Source organism: Lepisma saccharinum, chromosome 6 (genome assembly GCF_977018435.1).
Source record: "Lepisma saccharinum chromosome 6, izLepSacc3.1, whole genome shotgun sequence".
Classification (NCBI taxonomy): Eukaryota; Metazoa; Arthropoda; class Insecta; order Zygentoma; family Lepismatidae; genus Lepisma; species Lepisma saccharinum.
The window spans coordinates 63365765-63378397 of record NC_139234.1 but is presented as its reverse complement, the minus strand read 5'-3'; the positions used below and the strand labels follow the sequence as shown (position 1 = coordinate 63378397).

The window sequence follows — 12633 nt, the reverse complement described above, 5'->3', positions numbered from 1 at the left end:
TTCGCGCTTAGAGATAAGTGGCAGAAAAGCGAAGCTAAACAAAAATAATCTAATCAAACATATGATTGATTGATCGATTTGGCGTACATAGTTCGTTTTTTGCCACTTTTGCGTAATCGCAAATGATGAAATTGATGAAGGGGCACTCACGAAGAATCAAAACATACATGTTACGAAGTAAAGGTCTATTCCTGTGCACGTAGCTATTGGCATGGTACTCTATTCACACCGTACTATCGATTTTAGTACAAAAGAGAAAGAATAGAGATAATAATAATAAATTTTCTTTATTTAGCGGGCGAGGTTCAGCCAAGGGCTTCTCTGCCACCTGACCCTTGTCATATAGCGCTATATATTACTGATAAACTGCGTATGAAGCAGTAAGCTAGATGTAAAATAATAATATAAAGATACACCTGTCAGAAATACACAAAAATTAGATCGATACACAAATGTGTAACTCCAAATACAAAAGACAATAATAATAATAATATATTTGTTCCATTAACAGAAGACCTTTTACTTTACCTCTGAAACTTATGGGGTTGTTTATGCATGTGATGTTCGCAGGCAATGCATTCCATGCTTTTGGAGCCGAAAAGGAGAAAGGTGATTTGTAGGCAGTGGGTAAATCGAAATTGTTCCGTTTCGAAATGGATGTCGGTAGCAACCCTGAAAGTTGCTGCGTGAAGTCATGTATGTAGTTAAGTATGGCTATTTTCTAGAGCCAATATTTATGCCAGAAAGTTACGTTGATAAATTTAAAAATCCATGCAGTTCTAATAGTTTTGACCATTGGAACCATCACCTTGACATTTTACGGTCTGTACTTGCCGTATATATAAAGAGTGCCACCCGCCTTCCAAGACGTTCGCCAAAGACATCTTGGCGTTTCAGTGTACAGACACGCTTCTCGCTGAAAATACCATCTTACTCCCGCGATTGCAGGAGGCCCGAAGGTATCGTCCGAGTAGCGTGACCAGCGTCCTCTCAGGAGGCTCCCGAGGACCGCATGACAGCGTTTCTGCGGAATTGGCCACAGCGCCCTCGGGAGCCTCGCACGGAGTCATTAATCTGGGATGGCCGATGCATTAATCTAGCCGTGGCTTTCAGCGATTAAAGGGTCGCTCAAGAATTGGGACAAGCTCATCCGATCGGAAAGGGTATTGGGTACAGCTCCGAGTGACTGCCCCAGCGTCTAGAGAGCGCATGTTACCAGCAACTGGCCGAATTCTTTGAACCAATGACGCTTCTTCGAGTAAGTAAAGGCATTTTAGTGTAATTGGCTAAGCTAGTTCCTTGAACTATCGACAGCTCCAGTGTGGTATGTGAAAAATTTCCATCAAGGGATTCCAGTAACTACTCTTGAAACGTCGGGATGTTATATAAATTGTATATACACGCCTCCTCCCTTTCAAGTGCCAAAAATTAGAAACCACAAGGTAAATGCAGTAACCCTCATCGCTCCTTCAAATACCACCCTGGATAGCTCTAAAGCTACTAGTGCTGGACAAAGAGGGCGAATAAGATGAGGGACGGGAGCAGAAATCTTCTTGCTGACAATATGATTATGAAGAAAGGAAAAAAACTTAGGTTGATAGATTGTAGTGAGTGAAGAACCCACAATTAATATGAAAGGTAAAGTTGAACATGTGAGGACATAAGGAGAGGGGATATGGAAAAAGAAAGAAAAAAAATCATTGATGTATGGAAATGTGTGTACAGCCGCAAAGGCTCATACTGAAATAAACCTATATTCTATTCTACTAGTGCTACGAGGAGTAAACATAATGATATGATATTTATTGATATTGATACGAGCCCTTCGGCTGTGCGTATCCTACAATATTGTTATATAAACACCCCGCCTTAAACATACACCCCATTGATCATACATTTAGAAACATTTATAAACAGAAACATTTGGAAAAGAATTACATATGTACATATATAAAAGGCAATATGGCTGTCTTCTAACATTTGAGATTGTTCATTATCACTACCTTCACAACACTGCACTACACGCTCCATCTATGCCTGACCCACTGCTGTTCCGTACCATTCCCTTTCACTGACCCCTCGCAGCATTTTCCTGCGCTCCCTCCAAACTGCATGTAAATAAGAGCCCAGGGATGTGTTTGCATTCGTTATATCACTCCTCTCCTCCCTGCATACAGCCTGGATCGTCTGCTCAATGCTGTCCCTTGCACTGTCCCTCCCATTTGCGTTGTCTCAGGGCACGACCAAACACACACATGTAGGATGTGAGCCCTCGTCTACTCTTCGCCGCATAATGTGCAGATGGCATGACCGTCCGGCCCCTTGAGTTTGTGTTGCCTTCACCCCCCAGCAGGAACCAGGCGAATCCACTACTTTGCTGGTACGTATACGTATCAATGTATCGTAATGGTGTGAAGGACACGGTTCAAGGTGCAATGGATGACCCTTTCAGAATGCACCAAAATGTCACTCACTCTGAAAACTTCAATGTTGCAGGCTAACGAAGCTAAGGCGCCTAGACAAACTCAGGATAATGCTCTTTGAGGGTTTGTCTTGTCCGTGTGTTGTGTGTTCTTAGAGCCGCTACGTAGGTCCTTTGTTCTCAGTAAGGAGTTCATTTTCATCAAGGGTTCATCCAGAAATTTACGTCAGTGAGTGACGTTGGTTTTAGGAGGGTTGTAAGGGTAAATTTAAAGCCAAAGCAGGAGCGTAAAGTGGGGTGTTGGGTATACGTGGATCTGGAACCAATAAACAATTTTACACGACACATTGATCGATGTCTGCCGACTACTACTACTCTCTAGCCTTCTTAAACCCGAAGGTTCATGGCTGCAGCAACACAGGCCTTCCATCTTTCCCTATCTTGAGCAAATTCTATATACTCTTTTCCATCCCTACCGATTTCCTTCAGGACCATCTCAACGTTGTCCCTCCATCTTCGTCTTGGCCTTCCTACAGGTCTCTTACCATCAGGTTTCCCAACAAGAATCCTGTGAACTCCTCTTTCCTCTCCCATTCGTGCCACATGGCCTGCCCACCTAAGTCTTCTTGATTTAATTATTCTAATAATATCTGGACACGAATACAAATTATGTAGTTCTAAATTATGTAACCTTCTCCACTCACCTGTCTCCTCATCCCTTTTAGGTCCAAAGATTTTCCTAAGGATCTTATTTTCAAATACTCTCAATTTATGTTCCTCTTTCAATGTAAGGGACCAAGTTTCACATGCATATAATACTACAGGCAAAATTACTGTTTTGTATATTTTAACTTTTAGTTTCTTAGATATTAAACGAGAAGACAAAAGTTTATGAAGAGAGAAGTAACATGCATTTCCTGAATTAAGCCTACTTTTTATTTCCTCTTTAATATAATTTTCATTTGTTAATATTACTCCTAAGTATTTGAATTTGGAAACTGTTTCAAACGAGTTGTTATCAATAATTAGATTTTGATTATTACCTAACACTTGGTTTCGGCCTGTAAGCATATATTTAGTTTTCTCTTTGTTAACTTCCAAACCTATCTCTTTAGCAGTTTTGAAAAATATTTTAGCATTATTCTTAATTGTATTTACATCATCCCCCAGTAAGTCTACATCATCTGCATATGCTAACAACTGAGTCACACCATTTAATTTTAGTCCTTCTTTAGTTTCTTTTACCTTCCTAACAGCATATTCCAAGGCAAAATTAAAGAGCAATGGAGATAATGCATCTCCTTGTTTTAACCCATCGTGAATTATAAATTTGTCAGACATATTATTACCCACACGAATTTTACTTTCTGTTTCACTGGTGCATATTTTTATCATACTAACAAGCTTCTTAGGTATTCCAAACTTTACTAATATATTATATAATTTATCTCTTTTGACCGAATCATATGCTTTTTTGAAATCAATGAATACCTGATGGACATTTTGATTATATTCCCACTTTTTTTCAAGTGTCTGTCTGATGTGAAAAATTTGATCTGTAGTTGATCTGTTACGTTTAAATCCACATTGATAATCACCTATAATTTCATTAGCATATGGGGTTAGTCTTGTTAAAAGAATGTTAGACAATATTTTGTATGTTGTTGAGAGTAGAGAAATTCCACGGTAATTATTGCAGTTCATTTTATCACCTTTTTTAAACACAGGAACAATCATGGATTCTTTCCACTGTTGAGGGATTTCTTCTTTATTCCATATTAAACAAATTAATTTATGAATTTGACATATTAATGAATTTCCACCATATTTAATAACTCAGCTGGTATAAAATCAATGCCAGGTGCTTTGTTATTCTTTAGCCTTTTAATAGCATCTTTAACTTCAGTCAAGTTAGGTTCTGGAACTAAAGGTTCTGCTGTGTGGACTTCATTTACTTCTGATTTATCTCCTACATGGACATTTAAAAGGTCATTAAAGTAGTTCTTCCATCTATTTAGAATATCGCTTGGGTCAGCTAGAAAATCACCGTCTTTATCTTTTATCAAGTTTACTTTAGGTTGCCACCCCTTTCTAAATTTATTTACACCTTTATATAAATCTCTGATATTTTTATTTTTGCTGTTTGTTACAATTTCATTAATTTTGCTTTTCAAGTAATCTCTTTTTTTACTTCTAAACGTGCGGTTAACTTCTCGCTTTATTCTATTATAATTGCTTAGATTTGTATCATCAAAGTTATTTAACCACCTAAGTCTAGCCTGATTTCTTATTTCTATTAGATTATGACATTAATTATCAAACCATGGCTTACTTTTTCTCGGTTTATGGTATCCTATACTTTCTTTAGCTGCTGATTCTATTGCATTACGTATGTGCTCACAATTCTTATTTACGTCTGTTTCATTTATATTTTCATCATCATTTAAATCCTGCAAAACATCAAATCTATTTGACAGTTTAATTTGGTAATCTTTCTTAATTCTTTCATCAGTAAACTTTCCTGTATCAAATTTTAGAACTTTTAGATTTTGTTGCTTATGATTTATCACCGAGAGTCTTTCGATGTCTGCCTAACTGTTTGATTATTTTTCCTGCATATTAGCGACTCCTTAATGCTTTGTTGGCCAGAACGTCATCGTGTAGGGGGTGTCTGAGAAAAGAAGACGAAACAACCGACGCATTCGTTCCCAGTGGCCACCGCACTCCAATCACAAGCGAGCTTCGGGAGGGAGAGGGCAAGGAGGTCGCCCCAGAATAGACAGAAAACTGTTTCGATAATCGGGATTATGAAGTGATTACGCGCACTTGCTTCTGCACATAAAACTCAATCTCGGGCTTCGTTGCCATGGGGATTGGAGGTGCCGAAGTCGTTTTACATCAGCGTTACCAGAGTTCCTCCTGCTCGCGGTTGGTAGGTCTAAATATGTCACGCTGGTGGCTCTCTACATCCTCGTCTAAAGTATCCCGTGCATACTCGTGTGCTTGAAGATTGTCAGATTCGTACCTACCCTTTAGAGGTAGTCACTATTTTCAGCGCGAAATTTGAAATTACGTACTACTATAATCGTCAATGTCTAATACTGTCGCAAATGATACCTTTGTCCATTATAAATCAGGGTATAATGTCATGCTGATAAAAGTTACGCATGTGCTAGTAGTTAGAAGTAAATTTAAAAAAAAGTATTTAGAAAAAAAAATAGTTTGTCTTCGGTCCTCCCTGGCACAGCCATAATTTTAGGATTGAAAAAGTATTCGCGTAATACAGTATATTTGGTTTATGTAAAATGTATAAATACCATACCAAAGTATGTCTCTTTCTCGGTATTGTCCCAAAGAGTCAGGCCCCATTGTTTTCTCCTCTCGCGTCCTCTTGACTTGTGCCTGAGTAACCCAGTGTTGCCAGGTGTATAACTCCCCTCAATTGCTTCGTTGTCAATAAAATCCTACAACGTTAAATATTACATCTCTACTTTCACTGTGTACAGTTTTCCACTTCATGTTGATATCAATACTTGGCACTGAATCGATGTGCTCAAGAACGCAACAAATTTTGGCAACGCAGGGGCAGCTAATGGCATCGCACATGCTTCCTTCACTTGGAAATTCGACGATAGCGTCAGAGGGTTTTTCTCTCCTTGGTCGAGCTGTAGTAACAATTATATCAAGGTAACGAAGCTCTGGCGCCAGGAACCGAACATTGTTCTGAACCCACCATCTAAAAATGTATTAGTTTCATTGCGACTCGGGACTCTTGCCTTTGTACGTACTGTAGTAACTACAGTCGGGGACACAAATTGACGCGGGTCGCAACATTTGAACATTTGCGCTGTTGCGAAATCGCTGCTCGGCAAGGTACACGACTGTATATGGTTATCGTTTTTTCCCCTCTCTGGATTGTTATATATTAAGAAACGATTTGATTTTTGTAAAGAGATAATTGAAAATTGTTTTTTATTATTATTTTCAGGGCCTGCGGTGCTCGTCATACAAGAATCGAAAAATTTCGCTCAATGCTGCCACACACACCAACCAGGCGGGGTCGCAGACAGAGGATGTTAAAATGCTGGAAATCGAGAGGAGAGGAAGTCAGCGGTCTCACCAATTGTTGCTGTGCTTGTTTACCCGTCCCTTCCAAGTTACACCCCCACACACCAAATCCTCATTTGAGTTTAACATTGATGTGCGTGCGTGTGTAGGTGTGTGAGCGTGTGTGTGTGTGTGCTGTTCATGGCATGCATTGCAGTGTAATTTTTTTGTGTTTTGGAAACGCACTTGAGGAAGCTTTAAAACACGATGGGACACGCAGCGAACGACAGTGATTTGATTGTGTTCATTTTTATCAAACGACTCTCCAGAAAATGGGAAAAGGAAGTTCAAATCGAAAGTGACAGACAAGTGAGAAAGTGATTTTTTTAAATCCCTCCCTTAATGTTCCTGGGGGCAGGTTGAAACATGAAAAGAGAACACGAGCTTGAACATGCTCAGCCTCCTATGCGAGTGCAAGGAGTATTGACATTGTGACTAACCCTCGTATATCTGTTCTTTTCTGTGTTGCCCCTGTTTTGTTAGTGGCCGTTATTTTTTTTTTTTTTTTTGCTGTTGCTACTATGGAAAAAATAGGAAAACATAGGACAAGAAGGTGTGATGGTTGTTTGCTATAATCTAGCCTTAGTTTGCCTAGTTGTAAATAGTGGAGAAGTTATCGAGATTTTAAAGAAACAGAATGTTCTTGCACTTCAGGGAATAGACAAAAAAATTGTATATCTCGGACGATAAAAGGACAAAAAAAAGTTATGCGACGAAAATGTTCCCTGAAAAAAAATATTTTGCTCCAATTTTTTTTTGTGCGTGTGCATGTGTGTAAATTTTTTCCTGACTCCTGTTATTGTTTTTATTTCTGTTGACAAGAAGTGTTTGAGAATGGTGTTTACTTAAAACGAAATAGGAAATATTTTTAATTTTACGAATGGTCAGTGGTTCCTTTTTTGTCGTCGACATACAAGAGCTCATTTAACACATCATGTGTTGGAATTTTTAGAATTTTTAGAACGCTCTAAGTCGTTGTTTCTTATGTGTTTTTCTTTTATTTTTTGGTGATCTCGAGTTGTTCATTGATTTTTTTTTATTATTGCCAACATCTCACGTACCGGAGGTTGTGAACCAGAAACATGAAAGGTCGCGCTTGTCTTCTTTTTTGTCTCTATTAGAATCGTCGTGAATTGTGGTAACCTCAGGCTAAAATTATGTAAAAAAAAAAGATAGACCTTGCTACACTGCTTAACTTCGTTTTCTTCTGCTTCTAGAAGAAATTTGAATGTACAGGCACTGAAAAATACTTCTGAGATCCATTTTTGTGTGAGATTTTCGATTTTTCTTTTTTTATTATTGTTGTAACGTCCCTTGTCTCTTGATTATTTTATCTTTTTTGTAATTCCGGAAAACTGAAGGACCGGCCATGTTACTGGGCTCGGTGAGATACAGGGCATTTAGGGTGACGATTTTCTCTTTTTTTTTTTTGTTTCGATTTGTTTAATTGTAGACTGGGGGACTGTAGTGTGTTGTGTTGTAATTCTGATTGCTGTGTTTATTGAAAGTGACAACCAAATTACTCTTTTTGCTATCGTTGACAATCGCGCGTTTTTAATTTAGTTCTGTCGTAACAGCGATGCTTGTACCAGTGTTGAATACTATCCTGCGTTCTCTTCTTGGGAAGCAGAATTTGGCAAGCACACTAAAAAGAAATTGTATAAAAAAAGGGAGTTAAAAACTCCTGATAGTCCAAACTTCACAAGAGAAGACAACTTAGAAATAACTTACACTTTCAGGAAAAAGAATCTTCGTGCACCGCTAGTAGTGGATTAGAAAGGCCTTTGTAAAAGTTGCTTCCACTTTTTGTTTTCGAATTTCCACGCAGAAAGTGGCGTTTCTTTTTTTTCTGGTCAGTGCCATCTGTTGGACAATTCTGCAAACGTTTCTTTCTCAACAGTGCCATTGCTTTAAAGACATTGTGACAGTCGCAGCACGCAATTGTGTAAGAATTTATTGTCTTTATTGTACATGTAAAAAACAAAAAGAAAAAAGCAAGTTCTCCGATCCCCCTTCCCCTGTATATTAGGTCGAAAACCATTTAAAAAAATTGCCTTTACTATGTTCCTAGCTTATACCTTGTCCCTTTATTTTTATGAGAATTTCAGTCTGGTATTTTGTTTGTTTTTTCAATGTTTTGTAAAAAAAAAACTGGCAGATCGTTGTGTAAAGTAAAATTTATGTTAATGAACTGAATAAACGAACACTGTATTTTTCAAAGAAAAAATAATATAATATATATATATGTATTGTTAAAGTGAGAGCTATGTTTGGACTATGGTTACTGTAAATGCCTTGTGTCAGTAAAGCTGTGTTAACAGGGAGAAAAATGATGTCCCATGAAAAAAAAATTGAAGAAATATAGTTACTTAGTGTTTAAGTGAAAAATGATACAATGTTTTGTATAGCTATAGAACTGCGCCACATTTGTGAAAAAATGTTATATTTCAAAGCAAAAATATGTTGTTTTGTTATCGTCTGTTACCTGAAAATTTTCCTATACATCCAGCTGTGACAGCTTTGCCAATGTAGGTAATAACTTTATCAACGGTTGTTTTGATGAATGAAGGGACTTTTGAAAAGTAAGCGAGGGGTACTGTCCTGAAGGGAAGAATGCATCATGTACGAGGGCGTGCTGAAAAGTAATGCCTCCTATTTTTTTGTGACGGTGTAAAGACATTTTGGATTTTGAGCAACTATGCATTGTACTCTTCAGACTTTCCCCTTTCTCCATTCCAAGTTTCAAACTTCTGTCACCAGGTGTTGCTGAACTAGAGCGAGAAAAATGACAGCATGTAACCATACTATGTAGGTGCATCTGAAACTGCATGTGGTGACAGAGTTTCTAACTGCAGAAAATGTGTCCCCCAATTGACATTCATCAGAGAATGAACGCTTTTTATGGCAATGAATGTGTAACGTCAGTACTGTATGATGTTGGGCCTTTCATGCTCACAATGTCAACCCCTGCCGAGGAACTCGCAACGTGTGTGACAAAGAACTTCTTGAGAGTTGAAAGTTCATCGGCAGGGGAATCTTCCGCTTCTAGAGTTACAAGAGAAAGGCTAGTATAGCTACAAACGCTAAATGAACATAGTATTTTCCTTCATCGTACTATTAAAAACTTTTTACGCTAAAGTTGTTTTTTATACTTCTGCCCTTTGCTGCTGAAATGTTCTGATTTCTTCTAATTGTTTCAATTCTGAAGCCTGCAGAAACCGTATGTGGATGTACTCCAGAGAAAAGTCGTGATAATTTTTCCAGCTATAAATTCTAGAATCTGATTCATGCGACTCGCATAACCTTTCCTACTAAATTAGAGGGAAAAGTGTCATTACTTCAATGACTTATGGAAAGGTGGTCATCACTGAGAGACAGTGCTTCCAGTCAAGGAAGAAATTGCAGTCCTATGGAATTATAAAATCCCATCCTAAAGGGCATTTACATATTATTCCTCTCTGGCAGGCGTGACGAGCAATGGTGAAAAATTATAAAGGTAATACTCATGGTGTAAAATTATTTTCCAAAATGGCGCGTAATATGTAGGAATTTAAGGATGTTTTTCAGTAAGCCCCCGAGAACCTTTTTCACCTGACTACCTTGAGAGCAACATGTATCTAAGTGATTGTTTAATTTTAGATGTAAAGAGCAGTGCTGACAGCTTGGAGGCATAACACATTCTTAATGTTATTTAGGTACATGAATATCTATGAAATGCCGGAGGTTATAAGAAACCTGAAAGAAAACTCGATAAACGTAAACACATTGAAAAAAAAAACGAGATAAATAAAACTTCTTAAAATACATTACATAGCAAAATGTATGTTTTTAATAGCAAAGGGTAGCCCCCACTCATTTTTGTGATGTCTAAAAATGCGTCCTCCCTTTGGTTACAACCACTGGCGTACGCAGAGGGGGGACTGAAGGGGCTACAGCCCCCTCCGAAATTTTGAGAAAATTAACATTTTCAAATAAAAGCAGTGAAGTACTCTGCCATTTTTGAGTGAGCAAAATTCTGAAAATACGAAGTATCTTATTTTGAAGGCTGCCCTACTTCCAAGAAGCATGTATGGAATACCCACCTTTACAATTCCAGCCCCTCCCGAAAAAAAATCCTGCGTACGCCAGTGGTTACAACTCCAGAGAAGTAACTGGAAGCATTTAATATACCACCTAAAAACCAAACACAAAAATCATATTTTAAATAACACTGTTTTATTTCATCATTTACTTTTACTTCTTTGCTTGGGGTCCAAACAAGAGCGACCCCTCTCCTCTCTGAAGTCAGCACTGATTTTTACATCTAAAATTAAACAATCGCTTAAACACCAGAAACAAACTATAGTTAACAGTTAATATACCAACTAATTAGTATAATTTTCATTTAGGATATAAAATCTAGTTACCATCCCTCCCGAGATTGGTGTAAAATTAATTTTCAAGTTTATATATATATAGGCTACATACATACAAGTTGCTCTGCGTTGACGGAAATAGAAGTTCCTAAGAATGGCCATTCAGCTTGGTCTAGTGGTTCACGCAGCTGCTCCACAATCATGAGGTCGAAGGATCGAATCCTCCCCTCGACGAGAGCTTTTTCAGACGTATGTGTCCATCCAGAAGTTCTGTTATTTCTGTTTAAAGAATGTCCCGAAGCTAATATATCAGAAAAGCTCTTTCCCAAAGCAAGTGTTAGTTTGGTCTAGTGGTTAAGGCAACTGCTTTAAAATCAAGAGCTTAAAGAATCGATTCGTCCCCGCGGCGAGAACTTTTTCAGAGACATGTATTTATCCCGAAGTTGTATTATTTCAGTTTACAGATTGTGCTGAAGCTTTTATATATTAGAATAAGTTAGTTCCCAAGAAAATGACAGTTTGTCCTAGAAGTTAAGGCAGCTGTTCCACAATCGTGAGGTCGAAGGATCGAATCCTCCACCTCTAAGCAAGAACTTTTTCTGAGATGTGGTTTTTATTGAAATGACAAGTGGCTCCATCTGGTAGCAAATGTCGGAACTAACATTAAAAATACTCCTGTTACCTTGCTCGATAAGGGTGTTGCTCCCAATTTCCCTAGTCCCAGACCTTTCCCTTAAGTGACTATTGTCTTTGATTAGGTGATCGGAGATGTGTGTGAAGGTGGTTGTGGACTTCTGCGAGCCCCGAAGCTCGCCCCGTAGGGCGGTACGGGCTCCGTAGAGCCGGAGATGGGGCTTGCATCGCCCACGGAAAGAGGAGAGGCTGAGAGGAAGTGAGGACTTAGGCAAAGTGGAAGGCAGAGAAGACCAGAGAAAATTCAAAACCAAGTTTCACCACCGGGATTCGAACCCGGGACCTCCGGCATTCACTCGATGTTCTTTGCAACTCATATTTCAAGCGAGTATGACCTGCTCCTTGCTTGGAAAAAAAAATCCAACTTTATCGGATGAGATTTGAACTCGCGTCCTTTTAGTTTCCAACCAACACTTTAACAACTTTTTTTTTTTTAAAAAAAAAAGGAATACTCCTATTCGGCAGTATCCCCCGTCATTCCCACAATCTTTCACACATGTCAAGTTTCACTGTATTCACATTGGTTCTCATTATTCGGACAAACACAAACATCCAAGCCCGAGCGGAATTCGAACCCGGGGCCCTTAGCGTTGTAGCGCGATGAGCTAACCACTTTTTTTTAATTACATATATTTGCAATTTACATTTCAACTCATTGGGCAAGTAAACATTACAGTAAGAAAATTAGCATACAATCTATTTATTTTACAGTGAGGTATCCTGTGGTATTCTTGATGGAGGTAGTAATTTACAAATTGTATATTAAAATCTGGTTGCCGATATGTCGATAGGAAATAGGCATAGTGTCCTAAGAGCCATTGGACACTTTTACGTTTTGTTTTTGGGTAATAGGCAAAAGCAGGATATAAAAGAATATCTACAGAGATGTTATACACTGATGTTCGACAAATAGTACTCAAGTTTCCTTATATAGAGTCATGATGTTTGTATTATTTGGCATTCACTCAGTCTATGGACTAAACTATAAGATACATTACATTTAGCACACATTGGCGTATTGATTAATTTTAGATCATAAGAGTCTCTCCAGTGATT

General features: G+C 38.2%; 1 protein-coding gene across 1 annotated transcript in view; it reads left to right on the top strand.

The window, feature by feature from the left end:
- Nucleotides 1-8976, top strand: part of foxo (forkhead box, sub-group O) — a 508267-nt gene extending 499291 nt beyond the window's left edge. The window contains exon 4 of the mRNA XM_083124034.1: nucleotides 6411-8976. The gene's annotated coding sequence lies outside the window, so the exon portion shown is untranslated. The remainder of the gene's footprint in view (nucleotides 1-6410) is intronic.
- Nucleotides 8977-12633: the final 3657 nt, after the last annotated feature.